Here is a 13,246-nt window from a genome sequence, read left to right on the forward strand (position 1 = left end):
AATGTGGACAGTTTTTAATTTATTTTTTATTTGAAAAAAAATCATTTATTTGATTTGGTTAAGTTGTTTAATAATTTTAGATTCTTATAATTGATTGAATCTGTTATTTTTCTACCTATAATTGCATGAATTCTTGTTTTGTTATAAACTGAACCTTGGTTACATTATATCTTTTCTCCTAAATAACAAAATGTTTATATAGCTTAATAGCTTTTTAATTGTTTTCTTATTAGAGAATAGAAATATGTTCTTCAAGTATGTTACTGAGAATAGATACTGGAGTTTTATGAGGATTGTCTCTTAAGCATATGTCTAACATGTTATGCTAGTATAATTATACATGATTTAGGATAATTGATATTACTAATACAATAAATTACATAATTTATGACCATTTTCTCATGTTCTGTTTGTCTCATTATGCATGAACCATTTAATACATGTTGGTCCAACATGTTCTGCTTGTTTCTTTGTGCATGAATCATTTTAAACATTGTTCTTTTCTTGTCCGAGTATGCACAGTCCACTTGAAAAATTCATTAGAAAAAGTCTTTAGCAAATCCATGCATGTTATTTTTTGCAATTTGAAAATCAAAATCAAAATATTAAAACTAGTTAATTTGTAATAAATTATATTATTAAAAGATTAGTCAACGAGCTAATGCGTTTTAAATTCATCATTTCGTTTATAATTATAATTAGGATTAATTCACTTCTCATTTACTTTTACCAAAAACGAGTAATATAAAACTCTAAATGTGTCACTTCACTTTTGTAACTTTTTAACTGACCACTATGTAGTAATCTTTTTTATGATATTTATTTACTTGCGTAACTAGTTTAGTGGGTTAGATGTTCATAAGAATAGAAAGTTTTCTAACATATTTTTTTTTTCTGGTTATTGATCAGGTCCTTCAACATCTTCTACTACTTCACCTGAACCAATAATCTTAAATTTGCTTCAAAGTTTATCATTTGTTCTGAATAAGGTACGTTTTCTCCCTAATGTTCTATTATGTTTTTGCTTTCCTCTAATTAGTTTATCTTTAACTTTAAGTTGCTTAATAGTTTGGCTATACTTTTTAGGAAAATGGCACCTAATAAACAATGGATTAATCTTTCTAAAATTGATAGATTAGATAAAGAATACGGAGATGGGATTGAACCGTTCATAAGTTATGCTTTTAGGAATAAAACTGATGAGCATAAAGTACGATGCCCATATGTTCGGTGTAATAATACATTTTCTGCAAATCGTAAAATGATTCGATCTCATTTAATAGTTTATGGAATAATGGAGAGTTATACTTTTTGGTATCATCATGGTGAAAGAGTTGGTGAATCTAAGATCGATAAAGAAGAATCAGAAGACTTTGAAAATGCCGAGGAAATTGAAGAAATCATAAGAGATCTATATCCTAATATGAATGAAAGTGAATTTGGCAATCACTCCTCAAATTGTGAAGTGAATGAAGAGAATCCCAATTCTGAAGCATTGAAATTTTATAGGCTCTTGAAAGATTTAGATGAAGAAGTTTATCCTGGTTGCAAGACCTCAAAATTAGCAGCAATGATCAAACTGTTACACATTAAAAGTCTCGGTCACTGGACTAATAGATCATTTGATATGTTTGTAAAATGGGTAGTTGAAATACTCCCACTGGTTCCACGTTGCCAAAATCTTTTTATGAAGCGAAACAGATTGTAAAGGATTAAGGTCTCTCCTACAAAAAAATAGATTCATGTATCAATAACTGCATGCTCTATTGGAAAGAAGAAGAAAATTCCAACTTGTGCAAAATATGTGGCAGTTCTAGGTGGAAGGAAAATAGTTACGCCTTCAACATCTCACGATGAGGTTAGTTCTGCTTATATTTTTACTTTACCTTATGTTTTATTTTACCTCTTGAATTTACAACATTCTCATGTTTGCTGTAGAAATTGCACCCCTGTTTTGTATAGATCATTTTTCTTATAGCATGAAATTATACTGCCTCTCCTTTCCATATAGCATGTGTTTGTCATTTTTTTAAGTGATTTATGAAATTTGATATTTTTGGTTGACTCAGTCAGTTTTTTTGAGGAATAATATATATCTAGTTGATTTGGTTAATTTTATATGCATCTGCCAATGCTTCGTAAGGCTATGATGCCATAGAATAACAATAGCGATGTTTGTCAATGGCATGGCATCATATGTGGTAATTAGACATAAATGAGAGAGATCAATCTTGACCTGCAAATTTAAAATTATAACATAGTAAATTTCATTCAATGACACATTTGTTAATTTGGCATCTAGTCTATTGATAGTCTTTAGTCTAATGTTTTTGTTCCTTTCTAAACTAGATAGTCTTTAGACAGCCTATCATATTTCATTGTAATGTGTTCAACATTAATTTACTGAATATTATCCTAGTTTTTGTTAGCTAATATTTTCCTTCTTTTTATATTTCAGGAGGCCTGATGCAAATTGACAAACACTGGTGGTTTTTTTTATCTTGTTATATTAGGTAAAAATATTTTCACTAAATGAAGATTCTTATAATGTAAGTATTATATTTTTTTATGAAACTTAGAGTAAAATATTTATATTTTCCATCTTGAATTTAAATTTTGCAGGATATTTTTATCAGAAGATTTCATGAGAATTACAGAGCGATCACGTCCGAGAGTAGATAGTCATAATCTCGTCATATGTGTACATATTTTGATTTAATAGATAGAAACAGTTATTGGATGAAAGTTTTATTTTGATTCTACATGAATATATGGTATTAAACATTTAATTTTTATTATAATGAAGATTCCAGTGTTATTTTTATTGTATTCATATATAATGTGATGGTAGATATCATATAAGTAAAATTTTAATAAATAATAAATACGTGCCATTAAAATAATAATTAATGAGGGGATAACAATCATTTATAAAGGGGAAATCCATCAATATATAATAGGCAGATGCATAATAACTATGAGGGTATAAATTGATATAGTGAGGGGAAATTTCATAGCTAAAACAATATTAATGACGGTATAATATCGATTTAGTGATGGGAATATTGTCGCCAATACATGACAATTAGCGAGGGTAACCCAATCGTCACTATATTATTAATGAGGGGAACAATATCCCATCATTAATTACTTTTATCTGCAGAGGAATTAACAGGGGGCCATGACGGGAAATTTACCGTCATTAAAAGGTTTCAGTGACAGGAAAATGACTTTTAATGATGGGAAATACCCTCGCTATAGGCTGATTTTTTTGTAGTGATTCCAGCTCGTCGGCCTGGTAGCTCGTCGGTATGTCAATCACCTATTCAATTCACTTATACGTTTCATTTATAAACATAAACTCCATGCCGAAACCCTAAGTTACAAACTTAGGTTAACACGATCTTATTTTAAATACGTCTTTTAACTTTGATCATTTTCTTATACTTAGTCGAGACACTTGTTATATTTCCTTTTTATCGATTTCCAGTCATAGGTTCCTTATACATCGAAACCCTAATCGTACACTACATGTTCGATATCCAAATTTCATATTTTCTGGGTCCGTGTTTCCTTTTTAATGTCCGACACTCTTAAAGTTAGAAACTAGGTCGTAACGGGGAAAACAATATCAAAGCATGCACATTTGTTGGCTGTGCGTTTGCACAACCTTCTGTGCACTCGCACAGCACGCACAGCCCCAGTATCCATTTTCGGGCCGCTCCGACATCCCTACACGCACAAAACATCCTTTTACACAGTACCCGTATTTTAGTTTTTCCGAAAACACCAACATCGACCTAGTTACGATGAATAAGATCTAAACGGAAAGTGAATATACAATACATCCCTTATTTCATCGATTTAAGCTCTAAAACATCACCTCTTACCTTGATTCGAAGCTTAGAGATGATAGAGAATCAAATCCTTAATCAATCAGCGCGAGAATTACTCGATTCGCACGAGAAACGGCGAAATGGCGGCGGATCAAAATGATCGTCATTTTCCTTCGTTTTCTTTCTTCTGTAAGCTTCCACCCTACTTCTAAATCATCTGATTCATTTGATTCTCATATATATATATAGTTTTGCTAATTAGCCACTTTAGTCCTTCATTTCTTTAACTTAAACTATTTATCTTTCAAACTTATTCTTTTAACCAAACGGCTAATTATTCACTTTAACTCAATTACATACGTATTATTTGTATACAATAAATAATAAGACTCCGAGGATTAACATTTTTCTGTCATCTTTTGAATGATTCATTATATATATAATGGCTAATTTGCACTTTAGTCCTTGGACACTTTGAAAATTGCAATTTAGCCCACAATCTATCCGCGTCCAAATTTTAAATGGTCTCCGATTGACACGAAACTTTTACCATAAATACTATAAAATATTACGCAGACTTTAGCGAAATAACTTCTATCACGGGATATATAAATTATTTTATATAAATTTTCTAAGTTTTTCCTTAAATCCCGTTAAATCCGTTCAGTAAAATTATTCTAAATTTCCGACACGTGGCACGATATAATTTATTTTAAATATTCGGGGTATTACATTCTTCCCCCCTTTATAAAAATCCATCCTCAAATTTCATATAACTCATTGACTCATCTTAATCCCTTAACATTTTGAACTTCATTAATAATAGGTACATCGTATTCATCATACGTCGCTTTTCGGCGCGTGTAATCGTCATTTTAGCTGTTGCACTTCCAATGCAGTGGCGTGAAATGTTATTGACGACCTTCATATTGTTGTCTTTTCTATAATCATATCAGTTGTGCTCTTGTGCAACATGACTTCTAACCTTTGATTTCTCCTCCTTGCTTCTTCTCTTTATCTTTGTATGATACTTAATACTGTGAACCCTTATCCTTGTAATTAAACTTTTAGTTTAATACCTGATAACCAATGGTGGTTCGCTCTAGTGATACTTTATCACTAGGGACGATAATTCTCGTCACTAGGCTTCCTTATTCGCCGTTGAATGAAGTTGACAATCCATTAGCTCATGTCTCTTAATATTCTTTGTTTGGTCGTTGTCACGATTTGATCTTCATCTCCAACATCGTGTTTTGTGACAATATTAGTTGTATCCTTGATTCCTTCCCTTTATCCAACACATTTAATCCTATTATTAATTTGGATGATGTGTACACTTGACTAACTCGTACTTCACTATTTACGTAGTCTCTTTCGTATGGCCGTCATCGCGGTCTGATCCTTATTTATCATTGTGTTGGGATCTTTATCCCGTTATCCGCTATTCTCTTATGTCTTGCCGTTTAACTTTTCTTATACAGCCCCCTTTTTACTTTCGTTGTTCATCGATGGTCATCCTTGAGATGAATTCTCATGACGTACCCGTATATGGTCTTTGCTTTCCTTGTAGGGACTGAATTGATCTTCTTCTTGCGTCTTTACTTGTCGTATACTTCTTTATTCGTTGTATATCCATTGATCTACTTTATTTTTCTTAAGCGTGATGCACTGTTCTTGAACTTTCTAGTCTTTTCTTTGCTTTACATCGATCGGTTTCACCAATCTGATTACAACCATATAGGGTCGTTATATTGGTCGTTAGATCCTTATTTTATTACTATAAGGTGTGATCAGTACTTTGATAAGCTTCTTATGCTTATATTTTATTGCTCACTTACTTAAGTGAGACTCTCAATCCTTTTCTATTTATTTACACATACCATAATGTTCTCTGGTGGCACCGTTACTTATTCTATGCTCAATCTTCTTATTTGTATTTTACACGTCTTTTGATTCATTTGATGCACCTCGTTTACTCATTTCCAATGAGGATTCTTGATTCTCTCAACTTTTGTCGTCGTATGTTACTATTAGCAGTGTCTCATTGATTATCAAGTTCATTAATCCATCCTCTTATCTAACCAAACTTATCTCTGCATCCTTGCGAAATCCTTTATTTATCCTTATCATGAACGTAAACTTTCTTTACGATGTGTTGATCGTTTTAGGTACTACTATACCCAAATCCTTGTTTACAAATTTTGCACTCATCATCTATCTATATTAACTTTCCTTGGATACTACTTTCTCTTTTTAGTGAGTTTCTCACTATTCGTCTTGTCGTGATCCATTTTCTATACTTCAATATTAAACTTTGGTATTAACTCTTAGGTTATACTTGTCTTTAACTTTTTATTCATCTTCTTATATCATCTCAACTATGCTCTTCTCTCTTTTACCGTCTTCTCGATGTTGATCGTCTTTCCACCTTCAAAGATGCTTTTTGCATTCATCGTCATAATCAAGTTATCCCAGATTTATTTTGCCTTCCCAATATTCGATCTTACTTTAGCTCTTTATTTTTCAATTGACTTTGTTTACTGTCATGTAGTCTTATGTTTACCTTTCATTACTATCTATAATCATACTATCTTCAATCTCGGTATTTCTACTCATTTTTACTTTGTTCTTATCCATACCATAGATATATTTCTTCACGTTTCATCTTTGACTTCTTGTCCTTAGTCAACCGATAGGATTAATAGCCTTAATGCTATAATCCTATGGTACTCTTCTTGTGTTCCATATTCATGATCTTATCATACTTTTCGATTATTTTCTAATACATTCGTATGTTTATTTTGTACTCTATATGTCTTCTGATCTATTAGATGTACTCATAACATCGATTATTGGTAGAGAGTTGTAATCCATTCCGCCTGGATCCCTCGATGTAGTGCGTTCTCAATCGCATACGTAATGTCCTATCGTATTTGCGCTAACTCATGATTCTCAGTAAAGCCGATCATATGCTGGTATAATCTTTATCCCTTTTTGTATCTATGTATCCGCGACTACATAGGGTTCCATTCCTCTAATCTCTTTGTCAATTCGCCACGTGACTTTTCTCTTTTTCTTTCCCCGATCACTCTTATCGAGTTCCCTGCGACATACGCATGTTATTCGTACTTTCTTGACACTTATTACTTTAACTGATCTTTTAGTATTCTTAATCTACCTTTGAGTTCTTGTACCTTATCATACATGTCTTATACCTTTGATATATCTTATTTTATCTCTTTTCTTCTATTTCGGTCTATCCGATATCACTTTCTTTAGTATGGCTCAACTCTCATAGTCGGTCCCTTCTTTACATCCTCTTTAATACTCCGATATACAAAACATCAATCATATGTCCGATATGTTCGATGCCGTATACCACTTCTTAATTGTTCGCAAACAGTATCTACATTTTCTTTCAAGGATTATTATCAGTATTTCATCTCAATTGTATCATGCATTTTACTCTTTACTAGCCGAACTTATAATTTGAGATTAACACTCCACACACATTCAATACATCTATACCTTTCGTGTGGTCTATTAACCCATTTCATAATTGCAACTTTGCGATGGAAGTTCCAACTCTTAATTCCCTTGTTGTAACTCTTGTCGTTTATCTCTCGATCTTTCTTATCATATATCTCAGACTATTCATCGTCATGTGTGGTTGGTGTTGGCTGTACTTAGCAAGCCAGATCTTACACTTTAAACTATTTAATCCCATGTGAAACTGACATTAACTATGCTTAGTAAATCCAATTCTATACTCTGTATTTCATATTCTCGTCGCACGCCTTCTTGGCTCGTAGATTTTATGGGTATATATCCATCATTGATAGTCTTATGAAAACTAATTCAAGTTCTCGGTTTAACGATCGCAACGGTTTATACTCAGGTAACCGTCTTAGGAACATCACGTTCCAATGACAACTCGATCCAATGGCTCAGTAGGGAGTTATCACGGTTTTACTAAACCTTCATAATTCGTATATCATATCTAAAGCTTATCACGACGATGCATAGCAAACTACGCATGTCCCATGTACTATGATATACACCTGTCAATACTTCGTTTATGTCTTTGTATATATACTTCTCCTCTTATCTCGTAGTTTGATGCCCTCGACAACTCGACCAAGAAGGGAGTTTATGTTTTAACTTGTTGCTACTCGGATATGCACCATTATCCGAACACATGTGCTATTCTAGCTGTATTTTAACTCGCTCAATCAAGATTAATTACATATACTAGAAACATAGATTCTATGTTCTCGCGTTAATAGGTATTCGTTCATCTCGTGGCCTTGATCACAATTTGCTCTTGAGCATTTTCACTTATGTTACAGAGTTCTGGTATAGGTATACTCACATTAAAAGAAAAACTCTTGAAAACTCTTTCAAATAAATCAACTCATTTTGAAATTTAATTCATAATTCCGATTAAATCTTAGCAAAATTGTGCACTAGGGTGATGACGTCTCTCATCCCTAAAGAGTTGCCACATCTCACCTATTTGTCTGAGCATAATTCATATGATGCATGTCCTATTAATGCAAGTATTGATGTATGTAGTGATGCATTTCTATCAATGTCGTGGTAATTATCAATGTCTATCGCGGGTCTAGGCACAATTATGCTTTCAAAATCATTTAAACCAAATAACTTAAAAAAGTTATCAACTTTGAATTTTGTAAGTTCTCTAGACCTTTAAACTCTGTACCCGGCAAGTTCTCATACACATCATGACGTCTCAATCGATAGACTTCAATAGCATCTCTCGTCTTATTCGATGCTAAGCACATATGTTTTACTATCGAATTGTAGCCATGTCAACTATATGCTATTCATAGGAGGCATTACATCTCCTAAAGGTTTCATCTAGATATGCCTGTCGCATATGCACATCCTATCGAAAAAAAATACGCGTATGCATTTCATATATGCATGTCACAGAAACAAACAAGCATTTCACATACCAACTTATCACACTTATCGCAAAAAAGACAATGCAAACTATTTGGATCAGACATAACTCAACTCTATTGCTGCAATAGTTCCTAGGTTACTTAACCAACAAAACGTATCTTAGTAGAGGTCACTGGACCAACTGCTCTGATACCAAAATTGTCACGACCCAGATTATTGGCCGAGACCGGCGCTAGGGAATGGGAGTGATAGCTCCGAAACCAGTAGCGAGCCTAAAATTACTAAAAGATGTTGCAAATAAAAACATAATATCGTATGTAAAATGTTTTCAGAAAACTCTTTTAGAAAATACAATTATAGATATTAAAATATTATATTTGAATTTACATTCAAAGTAGACTGTTTAAAATCAATCACAAATCTTATACTGACACCTACTGACTACTGCAGCTCTAGGAACTCATACTCTGTGCCAGTCAATCGACTTCTCGCATCACGAAGATGGTTTGTCTGATCCGAATCTGTCTACCTTGAAAACATCAGAGTGAGGGGGTCAGTATTTTGGGAAATACTGAGTGAGGTATTTTGGGAAATATTGAGTGAGTTTGCAAATTATTAACGGTATAATTAAAATTATAACATCGCAATACTCAAAATATAATTCATGATTTTTCATTTCATAACTATCATACTTAACCTCATCTGCCTGACATCGATAGCGAAGCCAACCGATGTATCCTATATGCCTGACATTGATAGCGAAGCCAACCGATGTATCTGATTCAACTCACACAAACCAATCTCATATCTCACACAGGCCATAAACTTCACCACCAGGTTAATATATCAAAGCAATCAAACATAATAAAAATCCCATACAAACAAATCATATAAATGCGATGTATTTGACAGGAATACTTATCATATATTAAATTAGCTTTTATAAATAATACGCGAAAGTAAAATGTAACTCACTGGAATCGCTAACCTAAAAATCACAACATTATCAATCGATCACGCAGGTTCCATGCGTCGTTCAATCTCGTAGCTATTCCAGCTCGTCGGCCTGGTAGCTCGTCGGTACGTCAATCACCTATTCAAGTCACTTATACATCTAATTCATAAACGTAAACTCTATGCCGAAACCCTAAGTTACAAACTTAGGTTAACATGATCTTTGTCACGACCCAAAATATTGAGCCGACACTGGTGCTAGGGAATGGGAGTGGTAGCTCCGAAACCCGTAGCAAGCCTAAAACAGTTATAAATGTTTCGCAAATAAAAAAAATATTATCATATATAAAACATTTTCAGAAAAACTCTTTTAGATAATACAATTATAGATATTAAAATATTATATTAGGGTTTACATTCAAAATGACTGTTTGGAATCAATTCACAAATCTTCTATTGACACCTACTCAGTACTGCAGCTCTAGGGACTCATACTTGTGCAAGTCCAATGACTTCGGGCACAAAGAAGATGGTTTGTCTGATCCGACTCCGATTACCTGAAAACATCAGGGTGAGGGGTTAGTATTTGGGAAAATACTGAGTGAGTTTGCAAATTACTAATGGTATTATAAAAATATAGCGTCACATGCTTAATACGTATGTAAATTCATGATATAATCAAACAACAAACATTCTTAATTTCAAAGTGTGAGTCCAACTCACTAGATACGGGGGACTCCATATTACACCGTAACTGAGTGCTCACTCGTATCGAATCTCAAAGTGTGAGTCCAACCCACTGGTGGTCCAACCCACTAGATATGGGGCTCAGGTTACACCGTAACCGAGTTCACTCTCGTATCGTATTCGTATCATATCATGCGTAAATATATTAAATCTTCATCACAAAGTCAGACACTCTATACTGACTCAATATTGGTGATCACACAGCCAATTGACCTCCAATAGATAGTTAATTTCTTCGCATCGCATACTATATTCATGTATTCAAAGCAATGAATAAAACATCATTCAAACAAGCGGATCAATCAAACATAGTAATATCTTATATGAGAAAGTTATATAGATACAGTGTATTTGATAATAATATAAGAAATTAGCTTTTATAAATAATACGCAAAAGTAAATGCAACTCATAGTGATCGCTATTCCTTAATAACCGTAAGTTCCAGGAGACTGGTTCGTCAATTCGCGTCGAGCTTCTTGGTTTGTCACACTCGTAGTTCGATAGTTCGTCGTATCTATTATAGGATCCTATCGTTAAAACGTATAATTTAAAGAATCCTATTATGATAATTATACTAGCTAAACATAATCCGCCGTGCTTTAAACATATCTATCTTGATAAGCATTATCGCATCTCGTTCCTTTCTCTTTAAATCTTGACTTATACCTTGATTACGTCCTTAGGTTTACTTAAGTAAACCAATTATCAAACCCATTTAAATCTCTTTCTGAATTCCTCGTCATATTTTGAGGTCCATTTAAATCAATTCGAGCGTATGGATCGAATTAGGGCAAAAATTCTCCACCCCGCGTCGTCATCGTTATGCGTTCACACAGCTAAGCTGTGCATTCGCACAGCAGGGCCTGTGCGTTCGCAAAGCAGGGCCTGTGCGATCACACAGCCCTTTGCAAGCGCACAGCTCTTTGGCTGTGGGTTTCGCACAGCGACGGGGACACTCCCCGGGCCGTTCCGACGTGCCTCAAACTCTAATTACGCACAAAATCAATCTTGCTATCAATATCCAATTCATTTCAATAATCAAAACGCTCTAAATATCGACTAATTAACGATTCGATACGAAAAACCTAACATTTTATGTATACTACCGAATTCACAACAAGAATATCTCAATCTTAACTCTAAATCATGTAAAGCTTCATAATCCATACCTTTAGAATTGAATTCAGACCATAACTTTAATGAAGTCCCAAAATTCCAACATCCAAGTCGATTACTCCATAGTTACTGTGACTGTTCTTCAATTTTTAAACTTCTAACTTGAATAATCTTGATTGTAGAATCAATTTCATCTTTTAATCTTGTTTTGAATGTGAAAATGATGAAAGGGATGGATTCTAGGGTTTCTGGGTCGAATTTGGCGAAGAGGAGATGAATTTCTCTTCAATTTCACAAACCCGGGACTATTTATAGTCTTGTAATCGACTTAACAAGTGTGCGTTTGCACACATGGAGTGTGCGTTCGCACACTCTTTATTTTGCAAGGTGTGCGTTCGCACACCTACTGTGTGCGTTCGCACACTACTCAATACGTGGCAGATTCAAAATTCCAACAGTAAATTTATAGATTTACCTCTTAGGAAGGCTCCTCTCAAATTTCGTCTCGATCCAACGGTTCAATTAGGAGAGATTGTCGTTTTACTAAACAATGTCAGTGTGCAGGCAGCATCTGCACACTATCCTGAAAACTCATTGAAAGTGAATCAAGGTGACTCCCAATCATACACTCGTGGTGTCATTTCATATATGAATCATATTCATTCATTTTCCTTTGATAATATATACAACTCATGCCCGATTAATGATCGTATTGCATAATGACATGTAGACTCTTTTTGTTTCAAACTATACTTATCATAAAATCTTTGAATTTCAATACTACTTTAATCTCGTAGCATATTTAACTTTATTTCCAAATGATATCTTGAATTACACGTATCACATCAGAATTCTAACAGTTCAGACGTCATACGTCAATAAATGACGCCATATTAGTGCGGGGTATTACAATCTTATTCTAAATACGTCTTTTTACTTTGATCGTGTTCTTGTACTTAGTCGAGACACTTGTTATATTTTCTTTTTATCGATTTCCAATCATAGGTTCCTTATACATTGAAACCCTAATTGTACACGTCATGTTCGATATCCAAATTTCATATTTTTGGGGTCCGAGTTTCCTTTTCAATGTCCGACACTTTTAAAGTCGGAAACTAGGTCGTAACGGGGCGAAACTATCTAAGCAGGCAAATTTGTTGGTTGTGCTAGCGCACAAAAGGCCCTGTGCGTTTGCACAGCCTTGTGTACGATCGCACACTTTGCTTTGTGAATGTTGTGCATACGCACAACACAGTTTCACACAGCCCCGGAATCCATTTCTGGGCCGCTCCGACATCCCTACACGCACAAAACATCCTTTTACACAATACCCGCATTTTAGTTTTTCTGAAAACACCAACATCGACCTAGTTACGATGAATACGATCTGAACGTAAAGTGAATATACAATACAGCCCTTATTTCATCTATTTTCAGCCCTAAAACTTTACCTCCTACCTTGATTAGAATCTTAGAGATGACAGAGAATCAAATCCCCAATCCATCGGCGAGAGAATTACTCGATTTAAACGAGAAACGGCGAAACGGCGGCAGATCGAAATGATCGTCATTTTCCTTCCTTTTTCTTTCTTCTGTAAGCTTCCACCCTATTCCTGAATCATCTGATTCATTTGATTCTCATATATATATGTTTGGCTAATTA

General features: G+C 34.1%; 1 long non-coding RNA gene across 1 annotated transcript; it reads left to right on the forward strand.

Annotated features, from left to right (window-relative positions):
• The first annotated feature begins 1,665 nt into the window (after positions 1-1,665).
• Positions 1,666-2,818, forward strand: LOC126682773 (uncharacterized). The gene is made up of 2 exons (XR_007641511.2): positions 1,666-1,858; positions 2,623-2,818. It is a non-coding gene; the product is annotated as an uncharacterized LOC126682773 (long non-coding RNA).
• The last annotated feature ends 10,428 nt before the right edge of the window (positions 2,819-13,246 follow it).

Source organism: Mercurialis annua, linkage group LG5 (genome assembly GCF_937616625.2).
Source record: "Mercurialis annua linkage group LG5, ddMerAnnu1.2, whole genome shotgun sequence".
NCBI lineage: Eukaryota > Viridiplantae > Streptophyta > Magnoliopsida > Malpighiales > Euphorbiaceae > Mercurialis > Mercurialis annua.